We start from the raw sequence: 25171 nt of genomic DNA, 5'->3' as shown, positions 1-25171 counted from the left end.
CATGATGAGGGGCCAGAGACATATTATAGGCATCAGCAGTTTTTGGCAGGGCAGAGGAGAAGCTATCCCAGGACTGCATGCATACAGTAATTACCAAGTACACATCAAAACCCAGACTCCATCTCTACTGCCACCATTGCTAGCAGCACAGAAAGCTACACAGGAAGGTTTAAGCTGCTGGAGGGCAGCTCTGGATGTGTGTAGGCATGTGGGAAACAGTCAGCCCATCTGTATTTGCCAGGACTGAAAAGATGGCTTAGCAATTATCCTGTCTGGAGGCCAGCAAGCCCTCAACGCTCTGGGATGAGAGGACATTGCCCGCCTGAAGTTGCCATGTGCTGCTATCAGGACCCATTTTTACTCAATTAGAAAGTCTCCACACAAGTGTTGACCCTCATACTGCAGGCTGGCCAGCCAGGGCCAGGACACTTGGGTTGACTGGCCACTTTCATCCATCCTGGGCTTCCCACACGGGTCAACCAGTGATTCTGTACTTGCTGCATGCCCCAGCACAGAGAATGGATCCACTGCTGGAAATCCACTTTTCTCTGAAATTATTTCCTCACTGTTAGTGAGAATGTTTTGGTGTGTTCGTTGTTTTTTTGTTAAAGAAAATTGATCACTGCTGGGTAAACTAATATGTTCCAACACCAAACGAGCACCAGACTCATTCTGGACAGCCATGTCCGCCAAAGGTTCCACAACAGCCCACTGGTGGGATTACTTCAATCTGTATTGGGGAGAATTGGGAACACTTTGCTCTAATTTTCCCTTCAAAAGAACAGAAGTTGTCCCTACATGCTACACCAAAAAATAAAGACCTCAACTAATACCAGTGGAGGAAGGACTTAAACCTTGATGTCCCAGACATGTACAGGCTGGCAACATGTCCTGGCTGAGCAGCTCTCCACAGATCTTTCAGGAAGTCACATTCTGCAGGTGAGAAGCATTTCCTGACCCCTTTTTTTCACTCAAAACTGATATTTATGAAGTGTTTCTGTTACAGAAATTATCCCTTTTCCAAAATTAGTTCACTAAGTGTTCCCCACCATTTCCAGTAACAGCAAATAAAACAGTACATAAATAACCTGTATCCCATCACCACCAGCTTTCACTGATCACAAGGAGTGTTAGCATGAGAAAGGAAAGAAACGAAATCAGAATTGGACAGTATTTGCTTTCCCCAGAAACTGGGAATACAGAGGATGAGTCTGGGAGGGAAAAAATATTTAACAGAAAATAAGTCCATTATAAGCTTGTCATTGGTAGAGCTACTTCAGAGAAACCTATTGAGGGTTTTAAGTGTTGAGGTACAACATGTGCCCTATTTCCTGTCTTTCGGTGGCACTCTGGATCTCAACATGGGAAATAACCTTTTTTTATAATAAGCTCCCTCTATGCCTTTTGTGTGCCCCAGGAAAAGGCAGGGCCCTCTAGTAACAGCAGCCAAGCTCTCCAGCAAAAGTTAGCACAGATGGATTGAACTGTTGGGCGTTCTGCTTTCTGTTTATGGTGTCAGGTTCCAGACAGTGGTTATTAATTAATCAGAGGTCAGTAACATGCTGAGACCAATCGTTCCTTCCAATAAGCCTCTGTTTTAAACAAAAACAAGCCAACCCAAAACCTCGTTTAAATAAACAGTCATTCCTCAGGGACATTTCTGTATTTGGCTTGGTGACAGCGAGAACTGCAGACATATGAGGACTACCACCCAGCGTGAAGTGCCTGGGGTGAGCACTGAATTAACTTGCTGCAGTTTTGAATACATCAGAGTGCAGAAGAATATCTCAAAGTGATCTCACACACAGCTTTAAAGGAAGCACATTCAGCAAATAAACATTAGTAGTGTCCCTGCCTGTCACCTTCAATTCTATTTTAACAACAGGATTGCTTTGTGGCATAGGCAGGGAAAGACCCAGAGCCTGCCTTACACTGGCTGCTGCCTTCCAGTTCACTGTGTTGGCTGCTCATACAACTCTTCAAGAAGGATTTTGAAGCCTCTGTATCCCCTGGATTCATCAGTTTTGAAATACAGGGTCAGGAAGCTGCTGCTGGAGAACATGCTAAAAGACTTACTGGCCACATGAGTTTGCATATGGGGGAAGAAGAAAATACTGCAGTTGTAGTCATTGCCAAGTAGTTTGAGACACAGCCCCTACACTTATTTCCAGGGATAAACTTTTTAATCTAAGCTTTTTGATACTCAAAGGTATTAGCGGATGCCAGGATTTCTCTGAGGTCCTTCAGGAGGTACATCTCTAGTGGCCTATGCAATATCATTCCCTACCCAGGCTGAAGAGGTGAAGTCTAGAGCAACGGCCAAATTATTCTTATGCTTTATAAGAGTGCATCTCTCATACTTCAGTGAGAATTCTTCAATAATCAGTTCTCAAAATGTCTATGTACTCGGGAGGAGAAAGGGAGGAGACAGTGGGAGAATGAGGAAGACATGAAGCCATTCCAGTGAACTCTTCTGTACCCAAACATCCTGTTGGCCGTATGACACAAGGCAGCTTTGATACTTGCAGCAGCAGCTGCTCATACTGTACCACTGCTCAAACAAGTACCAAGATACAAAGGCTTAGGAGAAAAGCTTTTAAAAGACGGATTGATAGAGGTATCCTCTCAGATACAGCCATGATGCTGGAACCCAAGAGCTACTGAATTCAGGCCACTTCTACTGAAGAAGCCCTGGCTGATAAGAGCTGCTCTCAACAGCTCTCAGGAAGCCTGCTGCCTCTTGGCCCTGCCATGCAGGCACTAACCAGATAGCGTTGCCCTTCTTCCTGCCTCCACACCCCACAACTGACAGGAATTTGGTCACCTTCATTCAATAAAAGGGGTCAGAAAAGGAAGACAGTAAATGAACATGTAGTTCATCCTACCCAGAAGCCTTAGAGGGATGTGATCGATCATGAACACTCAAATGATCCCACATGCAATCCCTTGCATCCTCAGTTACAAAATCTTTAAGCATAGCCTTCAGCTTATTTCCTAAAGTAGAATAAATTGTCCGAGTGCAGTTCAGTATGTCGGGGTAAATGCTAGAGTAATTGGGAGACGTTATTTCAGTCATTGCAACTGGAATTAGATCAAAGCCTGGTCACTCTTAAAGGAAAAAGGTAAACCAATCATATCACAAAGAAAAAAACTGTTTCTGCACAAATTTCCTTAAGCAGGCCTATTAGTATTGGAGAAAGCAGAGATCTTAACGGTACATTTTATGTTCTGTTGGTTGAAGTGAATGTTTGCATGGCTTCAAAGCACAAGTTCTCCATGTTGTTTACAGAGAGAACTGTTTAACCAGGAAAAGGGCTGTAGACTTGGGAAACAACTTGAACTCTGTAGAGTGATCTAGAGGCCAGACACTGAGACCTTGCATACAGGATCACTTGGAGTAACCTTTCCTAATGGGCTAAATTCAAGCTTAAAAATTCATTAGCTGCTCCTGAAGCGTTTACGTAGGTGTTTCTTTTGCCTTGCATTTATAGCTGCCACAAAGCTGATCAAAATGCAGAACGCCACCTTGTAGGCATGTTAACATTTTATTACATGCTTTTGTGGAATAGTCTGTACTGTTCTCAGGAATTCCATAAGTAAAATGTTGCACAGCTAATGCCTATCTACTGGCTAAAATCGCACCCCAGTTTACTATGGTAAAAAGGCAGCAGGGCTGACCGCATGATTCCTGGGGAGATGAGAGAGAGAGGATTCAACCTGCAGGAAACATGAAAGGTGTGGAAGCTTGATGAGGCTTTCAAACTTCCACCTTGAGGGTCCCTGTAGCTGAACAGTAGTGGTAGTAGTAGAACTGTAGTCAACCTGGCTAAAGTTCAAGTTCTCATACAAAGCACAGAGATAGGTTCAAGGATCTTGGATCCAATGTATTTGAGAATGTTGGAATTAGCTAAGGTTTGGGGTTTTTTGGTGGGATTTTGGTTTGGTATTTTTTTCCTTCAAGTAGCTATTCATTTCTCCAAGCATACATAGCAGCTCTGGCAGCAGGAATTGAAAGTGAATACAGCACAATAGGGATGTGCTAAACTAAGAAAGTACATTCAGTACTGACATGGCTAACACAGAATAAAAGGAGGTGGGGACACTTTTTTTTTTAATGAAAAAAATAAATAAATAGGCTTTTTACTCCTTCCCTCTCACCAGCTTTGTGGAAAGTTAAAACCAGTCTCACCTTTGTCCTCAGCCATCATGTTTCCAGGTTCCAGACCTGAAAGGAAAGTGCTGCCTTATCTGAGACACAGAAATGCAGAGGTTACAAGGCTATTCCAGGAAGGAGAGTCTGAGCCAAGAGGAGTTTCGAGCCAGGCTGTGGGCGAATGGAAAAGGCACCTCCTGGTTTTCAGAGCTAGGGCTTGGGGGTGTGTCTTGGAAATGTGTGCACACATGAAAAAGCAGACAGATCTCTGCTGTTGGGGCTGTAAGTCTGATGAATTTTTAATATGAGAAATTTAATTGTTGTGATTTACTTCTGAAGCCCAACACACTTGCCTGGTAAGTGGAGAAGCAGATGTGCTCATTCACCCAGCAGTGAGGAATACAGGTAAGACAGGAGAAAGGGGATAGGGGAACAAGATTAGAAGTGGCTCAAGTTGCTAGAAATGCAAAATGGTTTGCTTCAACGAAAAAACAGGAGTCAGACTGGACACATCTCTCCAGCTCCAAGTTTCTTTCATCTGAGGCACCAGATTTGCTTAATGGTTGCTTAATTTGCTTAATGGTACCAGGGCAGTGCTCTTCACAGAGAAAACTGTTTGCCCACGTCACCAGCTGAACCCTGGCCTGGGGATCCGAGGGACTCTCCTTTGGTCTTCAAGCTTAGAGCCTAATTAACTGCTTGGTTCCCTGGGCATGTGGCAGGGTTTGGGGGGGCAGAAGTGGCAACAGCAGCACCTGACAACAGTATTGCCTACCAGGTGAATGAATAGAAGAGAGATTATAGAAATAATAACAGGCAGACCATGGGGACAGGGGATCCTGGTTATGTAGAGCAGAATGGAGAGGGGCATATAGAGAGCGACAGCTAAGTTAGTTATCTCCTTTTTACAGGTTTATTGTGTGGAGCACAGGAGTTAGATCACTACTTATACATTTAATCAGCACGCAAGACAACTAATAGATTCCTTATTCTTAATGGTCATTTCTCTTCAGAACAGATAGATCTGAGATGGTTTAATACATCTTTCAACATCTTCAGAAAACATCTAAACAGCATGGAAACTTTTTTGTTCGTAAATAACAGGGTTTTTTTTTTTGAAATGTAACAACCGTACTTTAGGCTCTACTTCTCCACCCCCGTCCCAAAATCTTAATAGGCTTACCAGATAATATATCCTGAACAGAAAGTCTGGAGAAAGCCTTTTATGGCTGCCTCACCCTGGAAGTGAAGGTCACTGTCACCATTGAACCTCAAGATTTATGGGATAGAGGGAAGCACCACCACATAAGTTGTCTACAAAATAGACAAGGATGGGACGTAAGCTTTCCGCTTTCCTCTTTTTCTCTTGAGGGCTGTAAGGCTAAGCTTTGCAAAAATGCAGTGTCAGAAAAGATTTCCCTTTCTAAAAGCCTCTTAGTGACACTTTGAATTCATGCATTGAACTACAGACATGTCCAGAAGATAGCTTGCTATACTTGTAACCAGAATGGTAATTATTTGTCAGTTCTTCAAACATCAAAAAAAGAGGTGTCCATTATAGCCACTACAAACCACTAGTGTCAAGGGCCTGCTACTTGGGCTACTTTGGTCAGAAGACATCCCTGCTCTGACAGGCGGCCCCCACCTCAGGCTCTTTTGTGCAAGGTGCTCTGCAATGCCCACAAGACTGTGAGGCACCCGTATTCCCTGGGGAATAAGTCACTTTGAGAGTAACTGAGACCTGGCACTGAAGAACCTTGTATCCAGGAGTGCCTGAACAGTTTAAATTTCCTTTCTCCATCTAATACAGAAGATACTCGCACAGCTTTGTTTCCCCAGCAATGTTCTACCTAACCAAGCCAATAGCTCCTTGGTCAGGGTGAGTCCTTAGTCAGGGTGGGTAGCTACCTGTCCTGGTGTAGCCAGGCAGTAGGAATAGCTTCCCTTCCCTTGGCCCCATCACTTTGACCTGCTGCCTTTGGCACACAGCTTCAGACACACACAGCAAGTTGTCATGCTGCAAGTTCAAGCCTGGGAAAGAGCAACCCAAAGAGACTGATGTTGTCATGAGGCACAGCCATGCCATGATTAGGACCTCACATCCAATACAGTTAATTGCAACAGTATTTCTAGGAAGGGAAAGATACTGAGCTAGCTGAAGCAGCTCCAAGTATTATCAGAAATCCCTCTCAGAGCATGGAAGTGTGCCATATAAAACTCCCCATCTACCTGCAAAAGAAACTTAGTTCAGGTCCTCTCTTTCTCTCACCCCAGCATTAAGGTGAGCTCTCTCTCATCTATTAACTCTTTGGTTAGTCCAAATCCTTCATACACCATCAGCTGGCCGTGACAATTAGACAGATTCCTTTCAGTCATGAAGTCCAGGAATTCAAGCCGAATAATGGATTTTAATAGGGCTACAACTCTCCAGTGGAAGCTGCAGCACAAAGCAAAGAACAAAGTCACAATGCCAACATATTTTACAATTGGCTCTTATTTCCTAGGGATAGCTATCAAAATGTGAGCAAAGGCAAAAGGGATTGTAATGCCCATTAAAAAAAAAGAAAAGAAAAAAATAATAAAATCAAAGATAGGAAAGATAGGATACTGGTCTAAATCTATTTCAGTCATATTATTCATTACTTCTGAAGTTAAACTTTCAAATAGCTTAGAAGTCTATGCTATTGCCACATGAATAGAAAGTTATCTTGTACCCTAACTAAGCATGATAAGGGAGGAAGAAAAGGAAACAGATGAAAGTGCCAAAAGATTTTTAGTGACATAGTTTAGCATTGCCATTGTTAACCCCTCAGTTATGCCACATTCAGGCCTCTGACATGCTTTATGATGAGAGCTTTGCCCAGAGGTGTCAGATTTGTCTGCTGTTTCCTGTAAAGAAGGTACTGGTACCCCCCAGCTTTCCTAACTCACTTTGAGGAACTTGCCCACTTTTCTATCATGCGCTGAAATCCCTATGGATTCATTAAAAACCACATCATAGATATTGATGGATTTTCATGTGAGTGTTACAAAAGCCAGAAGAACTCAGGTGCTCACCTGGTGGCATTTGCGTACCTCATGGGATATGCCGGTGACTGGATCATTCCTTCCTGATCTGCAAGGATGACATCCATGCATCATGACAACTCTGAGCTCATCTTCTTGGGATTTTCTGGGGCATTGCCAGGCTTTTGTCCTGGAAAGAATAAGAATGTAGAGCATTAAATTTAGCTTTAATATTAAGTTTTACAGGGACTTTCATCAGGGACTAGGGCAATTCCTATATGACATGTCACCCCCATGGAAAAGCATGGATCGTGGGTGAGAGCCAATCTGAAGAGCAGAACCTTGAAATACTCAATTTAAAAGTTTATCTGGAAAAAGATGAATTAGAGGACAAACTAATTAGGAAAGCTACTACATTCCTATTCAACCAAGCCGGACCTTGTTCAACATAATCCTACAAAACTCAAACTCACTTTAGCCTTTTTTCAGGCTTCAGAATTTGCATATCAGTCAGTTTTGTCCAGGCTAGAGCTTCAGAGTGCTCTGGTTTTTCATATATCTGGAGAACATCTGTATGTAAAGTCTCCAGAAAGCCCACAAAGGCATCTTGAAAACAAGTACGTTCTTGAAGTGTCAGTCAAATAGGTCAGTACATCTTTAGAGGGCTGTGGTTGTACAGCTTGACTGTACCTTGGATCCTGAGCATCAAGTATTCAATGCTGAAAGCAGCAGGGACAATGGAGCAGAACACCATCTTCACCAGAGGCCTGGGCCTCTGGAGAACCACAGGAGACTGCACAGTACCACATAGCACAGCTAGAACACCACCACCACCACTGTAAAACTTTGAGAAATGTAGGCAAAAGTCATACAAGTTACACTGTGGAAAGACAGAAAAGTGAGGAACTATTCACATTTGAGAGATGTTCAATGTTGGTAACGTGGCTGCTTGGCAGTCACCTCTCGATGAGGCAGCACCTCCAGTCCCTGTCCTGCAAGAAGCACCCTACGGCTGGCCAGCAAGGATTTATCCAGTTCATTGCACAGTATCAGTTGCCTAAAGTCTACCTACGAGGCCACGCATCTTGTCTTCTTTACCTGTCCTGAAAAATTTCTAGGGTAGTTAAGGGTTTGTTCTTGGATTTAAATTGAAAATGGGATGGGACAGGGAGTTTTTGCCATTACTCCATCTCCACTGATGGGTACTTTCAGTTGTTAAGTATGCTAAATTACTTCCAGGTTACTTTCTGGCTCTTTGAAATTTTCAGCCTCTTTCTCCCCTGTCATACTATCATCCTGAACTTCTAGCTCATACTGACATTAAAGACCAAGTCTATGTTTTAGGTTCCTCAGTATAAGTAATTTCATTTAAAGACAGGCACCCACTGACTTCTGTTGCTCACCGGCTCTAGGGAAGGAGGGAAAAAAAAGAAAACAGGCTGTTTCAATATGTTGGCATATAAATAGACATAGAAATCTAGTTTAATATACCCAACCTTGAAAAACTGCCAGCCATAACAAATGCTATTACATAGCAGTGAGTCTGTGTGCTGGAGGACGCTCCAGGGAGCTATCTATTAGACTCCTATTCAGGGAAAAGTTTGACTGATGGCCCCATTTCTGATAGTATTTTCCTCTGTCCTGCATATAAATAGTTATGATAGTTAAATTGTTATTCTCAGCTGGAATAGACACACTTTTAGAAAATTTTTGTATGCTTTTATAAATAAGTTCTTGGAGGAAGATAGTTGAGGATTGCTCTAAGAGCTCCTTTCACTCCCATCTCAGAGTTAACTGACATGCTAAACTTCAGATTTGGTGAATGTTTTTTTTTTATCTTAATGAAAAAAAAAATATTCCTAGCTTGTTCCATTACCCTAAAGATCTTCATCTGGAAGCATTACTACTGCATTCGGTAACAAAAGGGTGTTCTTGTTCAAGTGTCAGGAAAAAGCAGGTTATTGCCCTTATATGAGAGCTATGATGATCATGCATATAGCCTATCTACACCCAGAGATAAGTTAAATAGGGCCTCTTCCCTAGATCATTAGCCATCACCACTGGTATGATGTAAGAGGATGAAGGTCTACACAGAACAGTTATTATCCAAAAACTTTCTCCAGAGGCATCGCCTAATTTTGAAAATATTTGGTGTGGCTGGTATGAACCTCAAGAAGTTTAACAAGGCCAAGTGTAAGGTCCTGTGCATGGTTCAGGGCAATTCCAAGCACAAGTACAGGCTGGGCGGAGGATGGATCAAGAGCAGCCTTGAGGAAATGGACTTGGGTGTATTGGTTGATGAGAAGTTCAACATGAGCCAGCAATGTGCGCTCACAGCCCAGAAAGCCAACCATATCCTGGGCTGCATCCAAAGAAGGATGAAGAAAGAATATTATCTCCTACGTGGAGGGCTATGGTCTTCCTCACCTCATTGTCTCAGAGGGTATGGAGGAAAGGGAGTGGAGCTGACTTTGAATAAGTAACTGCTGATTCAGGAGGTCACAAGTCACTTATATAGACAAATGTCCATAAGAGTTTGCCCAAACACCACAGCTTATTTCTTAGTGTACAAAGAGGGCTGTTCTCCCACTGGGTCAACGCAGCTCACTTACACTGGGACCAAAGTCTTCAGCCAAGTGTACGGCCTGGGCTCTGAAGCTTAACTTTAGATTGCCACACATTGGAGCTGTGCAACTGCGGCTGGAAACCCTTTCTGAAACTGGCCCAGGTGAAAGTGAAAAATTTCTAAGACTGAGTGTCTTCAGCTGGATTGTTTGTTGTCACCTACCACCTTTATTCCTCTCTGGCTCTCTTCATAGATCTGACGAAACTCCTCTTGGCAGCTCAGTGATGATGTTATTGACAGATGCTTTACTATAATCTTTGCCATGCCCTTCAGAGACAGTCAGAGTATCCAACAGCACTCTGTGTTTCTCACGTATCCTGATGAAGAAGGAGTAGAAATAAACCCCCAGGGTTCTTCTGACACACATTCTGTGGATAAATGTGCACTTCAGCAATAAAAGCATTAAGACAGTAAGAGCTTTCTACAAAACCTGCCAGTCCGCCCATGATTGAAGATAGTCTACCAGGTCAATAAAGTTTGTGGGAAATGGTTTTCCAATATTTAGTTTTCTTTTTTTTTAAACCTGTTCCCTTCCCACCCCAGTATTACTGGGCTTGCTGGAAGTCTGAATATCCTGATATCACTGGCAAGAGCACAGCTACTGCCGCCACTGGAAAGGTCAAAATGAATGGATCTGATAGAAAGCTTAACTCTACATGGGGCAGATATGTGTATGTGCGTGTGTGTGTGTATATACATATATATATATAGGTATGTTTTTAAAACCCATTCCAATTAGTTGGCTCCAGTATGCAGGCTGGTACCAGCCTGCAGGACTTCTCAGTGTGCACGGTCACAAGGCAGCCCTGTCGTCCTCGCCTCGGAGAGCCAGGCAGCCGAACGCAAGCTGGGCAGCATAAAGGAGCAAGCTGCCCAGGCTTTGCAGGAAAGCCGACTTGCTTGCAAATTTGCTCTGAGCTGTGTTTTGCATCAATGCCTGGAAAACAGATAAACAGACACCAGGTTGGTCAGCTACCTGGGCTACCAACCTCAAAGGCTTACTTGCTACTGAGGAAGAAATGTAAATTACTATTTTTTTAATTGACCTTGTGACCAGCCCTTGACAAGAGTTATGAAATGTTCTGCTTTTGTCTATGCACTCTCTGGTTCTCCAGAAGCACAGGAGGAGAACAGGCTTAGCCTGTAGCTGCATGCACACACCGTGCAGTCAGATTCAACACTTGTTAAATATGAGACCGAATCAACAGGGAAATATTTGGAAGCATCTGAGTGGTTATAACAGAGCAGGAGGAGAGAAAACAAGATCACAAATAAGAACTGTACCTCCCTTTAGTACCAAGCATAATAGGGTTTTTTGCCTCCCAAGGCAGCAATTTTAAAAATCATATGCTCTGCTCTCTATGCAGCTTAAATTCTGTTTAAGTGTGCCTTCTCCCACACCAACGTTTATGAGCTTTCTGCTCAGATGGGACGCTGACACCACACCGTGCCTCTGTGTACCTGCACGGGATGCAGAGAGCGCAGAGGGGGAGAGCTGAGCCCTTCAACCAAATAGGAATCCTTCAAATCCAGAAGGGAGATGAGGAAGGTGAGGAAGCCTCCTCAGGAAGGTGTTGTGGTGTGACCAGCTCTGCACAGCAGCCCTTCTCAGAGGGCACACACGGGGAAGCATGACGTGGCTTAACTCGTAGTGGAAGAGAGACTGGCCAAGCTGAGTTCTGGGGAGGGTAGGCTTCCTCCAGGAGAACTAACCTTAATAAACCTCTTCCACCACAGCCTAGGTTGAAAAGCAACGAGTTAATCACGCGGCTTTGCACAAGGGCAAGGCAAGGGCTCCTGCACGTACTCGGCACTGTTGGAGGACACAGGCCCTGTGCTTGTGTTGGGGGACAGCAGGGAACAGCAGTGCAGGCGTGGGTACAGAGGTCTTGATGAGGGTTAAAGCCCAACAGGCTGAGCCACGACAGCTAGTCTCTAGGTTCATGTTTAAAATCATTTTTGCATTCAGGGTGACACCGCAATTCAGGTCATTACAGCACCACGCGCTTGAAATGACTTTGAGCTCATGCAGCGATGAGCAGCTCAGCCGAGAACCTCGTGTGCGTTTCCAGCCCCTGCTAACCAGCCCTGGAGCTGCTGTGCTAATGAGAGCCCCGTGGTCACTGGCTGTGCTGCACTTTCCTGGGGAAGGAAAGCATCCCCACCTCCTGTTGCTTGTCGCTTCGGGGGACCTATTTTTATCCCAGTGGTGTGATGTCTTGAAGCGCCAGCAAGGATGCCAGTGGGAAGAGGAGGAAAGCACACACTGCATGCCAACACCCTGGCTACAGCACAAGTCTGCAAGCAGAGCTGGTAGCACGTCCTGTCCTGAACAGATTGCTTTTTAAAGCCATGAGCAACAGCATTCTCCAATTTGTTACAAGAGCTAGTGTCACCCAGTAACTCAGGGGTACTTCAGCCTTTTCATCAGTCTTCCTCCAACGCTGTTGCGGTATCAGATATAGAGAAACTTTTAAATGTTTAATAGGCAGGAGGAGGCACAACAGTAGGACAGGGCTGTTTGCTGTGCTTTAAAAGCAGTGGCAAGCTGACAGTGCCTCACTCAAGACCACAGCTCTGGTTATGCTAAATGCCTGTGTACAAGATCAAGTAACTGTTCCTGCCCTGAGAAACTCAGTCTAAAACATGGAAGATAAAAAAAAATAAACCAAAACAAAACAATACCTCATTCCAAAGGATGGTAAGGAAGAGATAGAGCAGATTAAGCAACACACCCAAGCGCACAAGAAACCTGCATCATCAGTGTTAATGGACTCCTGACTCCTTCACGTGAGCCTAGTGCTTCTAGCTACAGCAGAGTCTTTCTCCCCTTGGCTCTGCCCAGCAGCCTCTCTCCCCTCTCCCTCTGTGTACACACACACTCTTCCCAGAACAAAATCCAGACAGCTGTGTCCACTTGCACCGAGATGTCAGGAGAGTCACACTTCTTACTAGGCTCTACCCAGAACTGCTCCCTAACTGAACCAGCTTCACCACCTTCTCCAAACCAAGCGCAGCAGCCTCTGCCACTTGACAGCTCCACGCAGTTCTGCAGCTACCCTGCGTGCACATCTCCTCCCCCATCAGCTGTGTGGGCAGCTTGGCTGGCTGCTCCTGTGCTGAGGTCTCCGGTGCACTGCCACTTCCCTGCAGCACGTTCTGTTCTGCATCTGAGGAGAGGTACAGCATGCTTGGAGACAGCTTAATACAAAACTCAGGAACAGTCAGCACAGCCAAGCACTTCCCGTGATAGAAAGGCAATCATATGAAAGTCAGATAAAGAAGCCAATGGTCAGTATCCGGCTCAAAGAGTCCTCAGGGCTTTGAACCTTTTGTATGAAGCCATATGTAAAAGCTGTATGCAATGCTACAGCCTCCACCTCTAGGAAAGATTTATAGCTACAGAGCTGAGCAATTCCCTGCATAAACTGCCTGACCTACAGTAAATCCATGAAAGCCATTACAGCCTTCAGAGAGCCAGCGGTCAGCAGCCAATTGTGTCAGATCCAAGGGTATGGAAGATCTCCAGCCAGCTCCCAGCTTATCTGTAGGGTCTGGCTACCTTACAAGTGATGACTTGTTTTGTTAACTGGTTTTAGTTTAGAAGAAAGTCCTCCCTTAGTCAGCACCTGCACTAACATTTCTGTTAGGTCAGTGTGGGACTATGAATGATGCCACGAGGGAGAAAGACCGGCAGCTACGACACAAAGCAGGAGAGTCCAAGTGCTCACCTGACCTGAAAGTAGAGCATTATCCACACCATGCTCTTTTCTTTAATATATACTTTAATTTCCTGCTCATAACTGCAGCACGTTTTATTCAGGATACATAAAATACCCCAAACCTAAATGTATTCCTGTTACCAAAAGTCCTCTGTTTTCTGCTGGCAGCAATAGAGTAAAACATAGGATGGGCAGCAATATGAAAACTCTGTCCAAGATTAGCTCTTTCCTGTTTCTCAAGAACTGGTGTAGGACAATCACAGTTATTCACTAAATGGAGAATTACATACTTGGCTGTATGTGTGCGCAGGCAGGGAAGGAGGAGGGATAAAGCTTTGGAAGACAAATGCTTTGCATCAGCAGTTTCCCAGTGCAACTACTTTGAGCCAAAAGTCCAGAGTGAAACATTTCTCTGGAATGACAAATCGGTTCATCTATCATGGAAAAGAGACTTGAAGCTATCTAGGGGCTCTTTGAAATCTCTCAAATCCCATCAGATTAAACAAACTGTAGAGGTGGACTTCTCCATTTGCCAATAAAACTATAAAGCCAAATTCACCTTGACCTGAGGCTCCTCAGCAAGCAAGCAAGAAACTTCAGGGAAAGAAGAGAGAGACCAGGTGCAAGAAAGCAGTATGACAATGCTGGGTTCACGTGGAACACCTCAAACAGGTTTGCTCCCCTGGTTTCTCTGCACAAGAGAGTCTCCAGTTTAAGAACAGCATCCTCTTTCTTCTGTCAGATACGCACCACTTTCATGTAATCAGTCCTTATATGCTACTCTTTTTAGCACTTTCTCTGGCAAAATTTATCCTGCAGACTTCTGAATGTGGTGCTAATTATATCTAGATACACACACACACGCAAGTTCAGTTTATAGTGTTGTCCCAAACTATTCCGTCCATTGTGTGGGGCTGGTAGGCATTTTCACAAGCAGCTGCTTTTTACTGAGGAAAGTATCTGTCCAGAGATTATATTCAATTTGAGAGCCAGAAGTGTGAAATACAAGTCTTATGCTTCTGAAACTCCCATTCTAATTTCCAGTAAGCTTGGTTTAGGGGGAAGGCGTAGAGAAGAGGAGGAAGTGAAAATTTTCTGCAGGAAATCACCTGGATTATTTTTTTTTCCTTCCTCTTAAGTTGTCTCAAAAAGTCTACCAGACAAAACCTCGATGCTCTTGGAATATTTTATACAAAGGGGTTATAATCAGGACCCACCTCACTTAGACAAAGAAAACTCACCTTTCATTGGCGGTCTTATCTAGTCTGAAAAAATCCCCTTGAATTGATCCCTGGTTTCTTCAAGCTGGCACAGACAACAGCCCGACTGACAGTGCCATAAAGAGTAAACAGTCCATCTTCCTTGCTGCAGACGAAGGGGCTATCAGAACTACCCTAGGAACCAAGAGAGAGGACTCGCAGTTATCTCGTTTGGCCTCTGTACTGCTGCAGCTAAGAAGATTGCTGTCGCAGGTCGGATTTGCCCAAAAAAAGGCTCCTCCAGGAACAGGGCACGTAGCTGTCGGTGCAAGTAAGCCCTAGCCTGGAACGAAGAGACTGATTTAAAGGCTTGCTTATCAGCACGGAGTGAAAACTGAGCACAGGCTGCAGACAAAATATGACTGAATAGTGCTCTTTAGTGTTACACGGAATTTATTAGTCTGCCATAAGATTGTGGTACTGAGCAGAACCCACAGTTAACTTGTCAGTGCCTCAATCAAAATTACTTTGCCTTTTATTTACTCAGCTGTTTTTACCTGCTTGCCTCATGATTTCAGGGAGATTAGTTAGTTCTTGAACAGTGTTCTGAATACAAGAGTTTTATAAAAACAATAGAAGTCATCATAGTTTATCCTGACAAAAGAGTGCCGTGAAAAAGAGTTCCAGGCAAGCAACGATGGGAAGCATTTCACTGGATTAGGAGATGGGACTCACGAAGGGCAAGGGAAGGACATCCTCTCCTCCACAGGTTTCATGAGAATTACAGTCCAGAGAAAGATTACTAAACTCTGTGGTCCCGCTTCCATGCAACACTGCACATTGCCTGTATCTCCCATGCAGACCGACTGCAACTGTTGCTCTTCTAAGTACTGTCCACTCCAGGGACAGCAAGTCATTGGAGCTTTTAACTGTCACTTGCTATACGCTGTTCTCTCCTCTGTCCTCCCCAGTCCCTTCCCCTAGATGATCTACCAACAGCCTTACACAGACACCTTCAAGAGCACTCACCTTTAGTTTTACCTCACCTGACAGAAGTCCTGGCTTCCCACAGAAACAAAGCCAGCACAAAGCATCCTGGCTGTGATCCCTCCAGGGTGACTGAAGTAGTAATTTCTCTCACAGACTCTGTTCTTAAGTACAGGCACTTGTGTGTCTGCTGCAACCACCTAGCTCAGCTCCCATCTGCCTGGGAAATAAATTCAAGGCTAGGTCTAGGCAGAAGAATAAAATACGAGATGGAAATGTAAGTTCTGCTCATAATAGGCAAACATGCAAAAATCAGAAGAGCCATCTTCTTCCATGATCCCCCACCCAGACATAGCGCAGAGAGAAGAGCCTCCTCTAACGTCTCTGTGCTGTTGGACAGACACATTGGCCTCACAGCAGCGTTGTACTCCAGAGGGTTGTCCAGTTGCATCAGGGCAATGTCAGAGTCACAGCTCAGCATGTTGAAGTAGGGGTGCACTGCAATGGTTTTCACCTGTCTCACCTGTGACCAGGGCAGAGGGGTCAGGGCAGAGAAAGAACAAGCTGCCCCCTAAGTGTGCTTGTAAAGTGCCTGAAAGCGTGCTTGTAAAGGAAGAGGGTAAAAATCCCACAAGCAATGACCAAGCTCAAAATAAGTCACGACAAGAAAAAAACAAGGTGTGAGGACTTTGAAGACAAATCTCCCAGTTCTCTGGTTTTTAGTTGAAAAGATTTCTGGGATGGATTATGTAGACCTCCTGAGCCTAAAAGTGAAGGTTGACTGCTTCATCGTGCAAACACAATCCACTAAGCTTTTGCAGAAGACTAGTGTGACTCACTTGTGCTTCTTTTCGACATGTATTTCTTCCCCCTCCCCATTAGGAAAAAAGAGTCAGCAAGCTTTTTATAGACAGATATATTGCTTAGCACCAAGAGAGTGGGATGCTGAGGACGCTCGGTCATCTTTGTTAGGTTTTAAGACTTTTTACCGCTAGTAATAAGAACTAGATATAAAACATACTTCAAGTTAGCTGAATGAGACCAGAGTTACTGGATTTCCTTTCTCATTCCTCAATCTGTGCTACATATCAGTCATTTTGTCTTGCTGCCAACACTGTTCTATCAGTGCGTATAGATCTGCTTTGAGAAATATTGTAGGGGCAAATACGTCAGCATTTTTAATGGTATTGCTTGGGTTTCACCTGTTCTGTTGACTTTCTCAGGGCTCTGTCATGGTCTCCTACTGTCACAGTCCAGCGCAAGGGTTTATTGGATCTGTATAATGAAAGCAAACATATTGGAGCTACTTACAGTCAGCCATACAGCTTCCTTATTCAGCAGTCATACATCCCTTCTGGCTCTTCTCTAATTAGTCACTTATTCCCAGGACTGCTGAGCAAGAGCTTCTCACCACAACAAATGTGTTGCATCAGTTCTTGCTTTGCTACAGCTCTGATAGCAGATAGTCCAATTAACTTTAATGGATCTCCTACAAGCAAGACCAAATTGTTGCCATCTCTAAAATCAGTGATCATGGAGGAAGGGCATAAGGAAAGTTTCATAGAGGACATGAAGGTGTGAATATAATTTATAGCTCTCCAGCTGTTTGCACAGCCGTCTGGAGGAACAGGGGAAGTGCACAGCATGGGGACAGGAACAGAGGTGGCCTGACGACTTGCTGGTCACACTCACAGCTGCACACGGCAGGTGGCTGTCAGCAGCCACGTAGGGCTGACAACAGTCCCATCACACTGGTAGTCTCTAAGGAGCTTCACGGTGGTGTGCCATGGCCAGCAGCAAGGACAGGCATCCTCAGCCCCACTAACATGCTTGAACAGCCACTGGGGAGTAACTGGGGGAAGGCCACAGGTGTCTGCAAGAGAGCCAGAAAACTAATCATACTTTCACAGGCAAGTTTCTTCTTTTCCTAGACTACCTTACACAACGGTTACAGCAAGGCCAAAGACACAGGAGAGACCAAATTTTTCTGCTCTGTCTGGAAGTGGTAGGAGAAGGGAAAAGAGGCACAGAAAAGCTTCAATCCTAAGGAGGTGAGCACTTCAGAGAGCAAATGAGGCTCTGGCACTGAAAGCAGGCTTCTTCCATCCTCTACCCTGTGTCCCCACTTCCAGTTAGGAAGCGCATATTACCAGAATGGAGACGACATACCACATGTGTGGAGAACAAGAGATGAGGCATCTGCCTATCACGCAAGAAGTGCACAAAAGGGGACCTAAGGTCAGAAAGCATCTGTCTCACTACATAATCCTCTCATATGTTAGAGGAAAGCTCCTCAGACCAGATCAACTGAGTAGAACTTAATTTCTTTACCTAAGGGGACATCTTTCAGAGGCAACATCGGCACAGTAGTTAAACCTGAATCTTGTCTTCCTGCCTCATCTGTAAGAGAGGAAATAAGAATTAGCTCTGACTTGGGTCAATAGTTCTGGCTTGTCTCCTCAAAAAGTCCCCATTCTGGAAGGGAAAACTTATTCATCTTCTCAAGCAGCAGCTGGCACACAGTTGTGAAAGTAGAAAGCAAAGTAGAAAGCAACAACAGCAGACTAACCCCCAGGATCAAGACTCTCCTCCGTAATGAGATTTTCAAGGGGAATATCAGACTCACAGAATTAACAAGGCTGCTTGTTTCAGGTAACAGAAGTTAGTCATCTCATTTCTCAGTGAGAAAAAAACCCAAACTTGATTCATCTCGGTTATTCAGGGAAGGGAGCTCTGCCACAAGTAGCTATTCTGCTTTACAGTTACCTTGACAGAATGCAGCAGGATTAGCCTAAAAAAATAAGCTCAGGTGCCTAAAAATAGCTGCAGATGATGCAGACATTGTTAGACACAGCAAGCATCTCTCTGCTAACCTGAATGAACAAAAGTGAGCTGGGCTCTGAACCCTCTGAAGCTATTCTCCCCATCACTTTCAAAACATACCAGCATTGTATTCCCTGGGCTCAGAACTGGTTTGGGAGTTGAGAATCCACAGAGATTAGCTGTGGGAATGAACAAGAAGCTGTATTTCTAAAACGAGAAGTGTCATCCTGTAAGCACTTGTGGCTTTAGCTAATCTAGGTTTCTAAAAAAACCAAAGCCCTAGAGTCTTGGTGAGTTTCTGATTAAAACAAGAGCTTTTGCAGAAGAGGTGCCTGCAAAGCAATGTTAATCAGTAACATCAGTAAGCAATACCAGCCAGAATTAATCTACTACAGTTATGCTATAGGTACGCAAAAGTAATCCTAATTTGCTCATAGTGGAATTGTGATTAATTTTCAGCAGACAGTGTGAATGCTCTGTATTGCACAAAACTCCCCCACACTTGAGAATTGTATTTGTTTGCACCCCTCAATGGTGGCAAAGTCTTTCTTGAATGGTCTACATGTACAGGTTGGGGACCTAGAGAGCAGCTGCTGGACTTTTCTTCCTATTGAGACCACTCAGTTTGCATAGCATCTGGAAGTCCCATAATTGCAGCTGGATAGGAAGTTTGCACTTTATTCCAGAGGAGCTTTCCTGTAAGAATCTGAATTTCCGATGGCAAAGTTGTGCTGGAAAGCATCGAGTGAAACATTCCGGGCTGCTGAAAGCTCTCCCCTGAAAGATTCCAGATCCAAAATTGTCAGCCTCCTTCCCCCCACCTTAAATACTCCTTTCCAATGGAAACCAGATTTCTTTTCACGGAAACTGTAGTGTTAATACGTATTCAGCATTTGGTAAACACATGCAACTAAATTACCTCCACAAAATAGATTGGGAAAAAATAGAAGCAGTTTGCCAAAGATCGCTTGTCAATGGTGAGCCCAGGACAGTTCAAGCCTCTTATTCAGCTTATTTGGTGTAAAGAAAAGAGTACCAGCCTCTCATCACTCTGTCTTTTGGTTTACATACAGGACTGTAAAGAGACAGCCAGAATTCAATTCAAATATCTTCACTTCTGAGCACCAGATTGCTTTTCAACTTAAGAACAGATATCAAGCTCTGCTAAACTGAGCGTGGTACCTGGAAGCTGTTTTTTAAAAAAAGATGGGGTATGACAACACGCTTTCATGTCATCCAAAGTAGGAGGAACATCTGGAAATATACATGTTCAAAAAAAAAGGAAAGTTAAGAACATTTATTTCACTAGAGTTAAAAATTATTATATTGATAAAACTGAAGCAGATTTAAAGTGAGGAATTAAAAAATATTTCCTTCTGAAAGTGTGGGAACGCAAGCATCAGGTTAGCAGTTTTTCATTAATGAAATTGCAAGAGAAATAGTTCAATCCATAAAGAATTCATACCTATTTCAGTGGAATTAGACACCTATCAACAACTGCTCTTTTGCTCTGCCTTATGTTGAACATTTGTTGTCTTTGGTAACACTGAGATCAAAGTTAGTCTTGCTCTCTCTTTTTACAGAGAGATACAGAGCAGAGGCCTGATCCAGCAGCACACACTTGTGTGCTCTGCTGATTCTGCAGCAGAACATGAGCCATGGTCCTACATCCAGCCCCGCAACACCAGCCGGCTCTCCCTGAGAAGGCACAGCCTGGGAACAGGATGTGGGATCTCCTGTGCCAGTGACGCACTTGGCTGCATCACGATGGCAGCACCAAGTACCACGTTACCAAAGAGTATTTTGGTGATAAAACAAGCCTGTTCCCACAAGGATTTCTAATTTAAAACTTAAACTATTAGCGCTCACCCAACTGGTCGTCTTCTTCATCACCGTAAAGAGTAACTGCATCATAAACGCAGTCTGGGCTAAGTCCCACAGCAAAGTCTTCAAACTCCACCTGCAAAGAGGAAAAGCAAGAGGAAATCATCAAGACAAACATTTACCCTTTTTTACCACGGGCTAAAGAAAAGCTACATTTCAGAGGAATCTGATCATGGTATCCCTTGGTGAGTGTGTCACATTTTGCATCAAAATAGTCTGTTGGCAACCTTGGCCTGACTGCTCCCTCTTGTGCAGGGCTACAGACAGGTCTGCAGAGGATGAAGCTGGCCTGAGCTTTGCCTTAAGGGATTTCAACTCTCATTTTTACTGCAATACTTCTGAAGGGTCACTGTCCCATAGGAAGTGTCCTTCCAAGAGCTTTTTCTTCAAGCATGGAGAGTGGGTGTTTTTTTCTTTGTTTTGTTTTTAATCCAGCCTGCAAGTTCTCACACCAACAGAGCTGCAGCAACCCAAGCGATAGGTCTGCATACTCTCGAGCATCCCTGGGTTTAACACTGGTTTTGCCACCCCTTAGCCAAGGCAGCAGGAGAGGTGAGACATTGCTGCTTTGAACAATGTAAGGTGACAGCGTGACTCATCATGGGCTGGGATGAGCTTGGTGGGATGCTTGCTACACAAAAGCAGCAACAGGCAATAAAAATACGGAGAGATGCTGGTACTGTGAGTGGGAACTATTGTCACACAACCCACGCACAATGCAAAACAAACACCTTGGTATGGGGCCAAGGAGTATCTTGGGGGTTTTGACACTGCCTTGAGGCAAAGGCTGACTATTTTTTGCAACCAATCTCTACCTTCCCTTTACCCCTAAACGTCCGTGCTGGACTTCAAGATAAAGCTGTCTTGAGCTGAGATCGGTGCCTACAGACTTCAAGCACTTAAAACAGTCATAGCCCCTCCATATATGAGTTTGGAGATAAAGTCTAATTGACAAAATATGCCCTGCAAAGAATCAGTGACCTGGAAACCTTACAATTTACTGTCTTGCGTGTCACAGATATTTCTGGCAAGATTTTATTGAATGGCTCCCCTGAACAGTTCCTAGTGCAGAGGTTTAAGTGCAGTTTCTCCTTTTATTACCTTTACGACATACTCTGCTGGAGCCTCAATGAGCCAGTGGCACTTTGTGTTCCTGGGATACAAGCCAGAGTAATTAGCAGTATCAATCTTCACCTCTTCTACTAACACCACCACACTCCCACAGCCTGAACCTGCAACACACTGACAGGAAAGGAAACAATTTAACAGATGGGATTATATGGTACTTCTAATAAACTCAACAACTTGATTTTCAAGGAACCCAAGCACACTAAGGATAGTTGTTGCTATCAAGTTGTTGCATAGGTGAGGTCACCTGTTTCAGAGTCCTTATGGATGGCCATGAAGGTGAGCTTGAAGCCACAGCCAGTGTTGGTCCCATCAGAAACAAACAACTCTGCCAGCAGAGGAGCTGGGAACTCATTCCCGCAGGATTTACCTGAGGGAGACAAGGAGTTAGTGGTAAGGGTGGGCTGAACACACATTTATTCAGGCAAATCTCACAGTGGTTCATTAGGCTAGATCCCATTGGGAAGGTCTCTTCTTATGTTGAGTGAAGAGACTATTTGACTTTCATTACCTATAAAATATTTAGAGGCAGTGGAGAAAAATTCAGGAGATGAGACTTCATCTGAAATAACCATATAAACATCCAAATATTCCTAGAGGATTCACTGCATGGACTAAGGATTAACATTATTATCAAGGCATTACTGTTAGTACTAAGTTAGAGTGGAGAGGCAGCCAGTATTTGCAGGAAATATTTATTCTCTATTGGTTCAGTATTAAGCACACCTTACAGAGGGACAACAGGCTATGTTTCTTTTAGTCTCATCTGTACAGTTACCCAGTAATCTGCATGCTTGTTGTGTCATATCACCAATTTTGAACCAAGGAAAAGCCAGCCTTTGAGCTGCGTCTCCAATTCACGTGACCCTTGCTGGCTCTGCTCACACATCACACATCTGGACATGCACCAGCTAAGCAAGGCTAAGCACTCGGTTAATTCTGATACCCAGGGTCTGTAAGAGTGAAACAGGTATACTGGAGACAAGGCAGACGGGGCAGAGTTATGTACAGCTGAAAGACATTTTTGAGATGCCCACCACACTGCACTAGATGCCAGCACAAACATGGCATGTCCCTCAGTCCCACCTGCCCTGCTCCTTCTGAGTGTTACCTCTAGCTCTTTAGATTCATAGTGCAAAACACAAAAGGCTTCTCGAAAGCCAGTTAGATTTGCTGTTTTTCATGATAATGAATGACAAGAAATTACACCCAGTAACCCTCACTCCAAGACACCCAGACTTACTGATCAGCTCTCTTCCGTTAGAAGAGGGACACACAGTCACATACAACTTGGTACTCTATATATAATTTGGTGCAGCATATCAAGATGATTTTGTCCTCCGGCACTGTTACATTCCGGGTGCCGAGGCTAGAAGCAAGCAGTAGCAAAGGCGTGTATCTGCATGGCTGAGCTCAGCCCTTGTCAGTCCCACCGTGGGCTGGGAGTCTCCGGTGACCGCTTTCCTGCAAACACACACCACGAGCTGACAACTGATGTCACCAGCTCCACCTGGTAAATTTCTATCATCTCCCCCCTCTCCATAAGCTGTCTGGGAAGAGTTACCGGTAGCAGAGGACTGCTGTGAATTTGCACAGCACTAGGTGGGGGCTGACGCTTCCCTACAGCAACAATGGCTGGGTGACTGACACACTGCCAGCCCAGTCCATCTCGTTCCCCTGCCTCTTGCAGGGGCTGAAAGCTTCTTTGTGTGAACTGACATCAACAGGGCCGAACTAAAGAGTAAAGGGTACAACAGATCTCTAGCCAGCCACAGCCATTTCATCAGCGTGACTCGTACAGAATCTGTACTACAAAGAGACTTTGTGTCTTCCTTCCTTCCTTCCCCTGCAGCGTTATCCTGCCCAGCAAGCGTAGCTGGGGATTTGCATGGTGGGGAACACAAATCCTGCCATGCAGACACTGCTGAGAGCAGCACAGGGCTGGAGCCCTGGCAAAAACATGGGTGGATGCCTTGAGGAAGATCCAGCGTTTGGTTACTACAGCAGTACCTATTGTCAGGGTAGTTATCTTCCAAAGCCTGAGGATACTGAGTGTGGTCACCTTCCCCAAAGAGCAGGATGCCTTGCGAATTGCACTCTGTCAGCACAGGGAGAGGGCTTGGCACAGCAGCTAGGGAGAGAAGAGTTGTACAGGATATTTCAGTACAGGCACTACCGGTCAAGGCACAGGCTATGACACTGCCATTGTTTCAAACACGAAATGCTTAACATACAGCTGAGAGAAGTCTCAGATGAGAGCACGTAATTTCTTTCCCAAAGTCCTACTTAAAAATCCCCAAACTTTCCGAAGCTGTCCCACCAGCACAGCGGCTCGCATTCATTCAGCCTGCCAAGAGCTGACATGGCTACTCCAAGCTCACTTTTAATGAAGCAACACTTTTATGTTGGTCTTCCTTTCATCTTCCGTGGGTATTTAGTCTCCGTGAATCCTGATAGCTCTGCTTTGCAAAGGGTAGTGCACCCACTTTGTAGCCACATGGCTTCTGCTCCTTGCAGTTACCATTCCCAATTAAGAGGCACCTTCTTCGCTGCAGACAATTCCCTTTTGAAAGCATAATCGTTAAGGATCTCTAACAAAGCCATAATAGGTTGGGTATTAGTTAATACCAACACCTCAGCTTTGATGGCTATGACAGAAATAACACCATCTCTTTAATAACTTGCATTAGCCCTGTAATCATCTGTAGAGAAAAATACAAGTGGCTAGCGGGGAGTCGCTAGACCTGTGTCTAGCTATAAAAGGCACTTCTGATAAGCCACTAAAACTGTGGCACTTAATACAGTGCCCCTCTTCCCATATGCATCCAAAGTTGTATCTGATGAGGAGATAACCCCCAATCAATCCTGCACACTCTTTCAGGAACGCAACAGCAGTGCAGACCTTGAGCTGGCAAGCTCTCAATGCAAGCTTTTATTACAGCAACGCTGGTATGCAGCGCTCGAGGGACACCTTACCAAGCTGGAAGGGCTGCATTCAGCCAGAAAGAGGGCAGCTTGAGTAGCCTTCTGCTTTTCCTTCAGAGGATGCAGAGGTCAAGACCTTCTATTACAACAGGGTTTCTGAAGAAGGACTTATCTGCTTGAAGCTTTGGTTTATCCATCTCAAATTAAAAGATTATACACCTTGATGGTGATGCAGCAGCTGAAAATTAAACAGAACTGCTGTGGGTAGAGGGAAGGGAGGCAGGAATAGCAGGGCAATTTGGGTCCCTACAGCACAGGACAGACAGGAGAGGAAACAACCTCCCAGTATTAATACCTACCTGGTGCCATGTGCTAGGCAATGAAGTCCACGAGCACAGCCACCCAGAAGATGCCTAGTGAGCCCCAGGCTGTGGTGCTTCACTTGAGGGTATCCCATCTTCTGGCACAACTGATCCCTCAGGGCACCACACTGGCCAGAATCCAGGTGCTGCCAGTCCTAGACACGCAATGGGGACTCCAAAGTCACCCTGTCCACAGCCCATTGGGGAGGAAAAGTGTCATTTGTTCCTGTGCCAGCAGCACTGACCTTTGAAGGTGTTGCATGACAGACCATCTTTCCCACAGGAGCCAACACAACCTTGCTTCCTTTTCCCCAGTCATGAGGGCCTGGCACTGTCCCTGCTCATTCAGCTGTGCT

Source organism: Tauraco erythrolophus, chromosome 4 (assembly GCF_009769465.1).
Source record: "Tauraco erythrolophus isolate bTauEry1 chromosome 4, bTauEry1.pri, whole genome shotgun sequence".
Lineage (NCBI taxonomy): Eukaryota > Metazoa > Chordata > Aves > Musophagiformes > Musophagidae > Tauraco > Tauraco erythrolophus.
The sequence above is the reverse complement of the archived record's forward strand: the minus strand, read 5'-3'. Positions refer to the sequence as shown.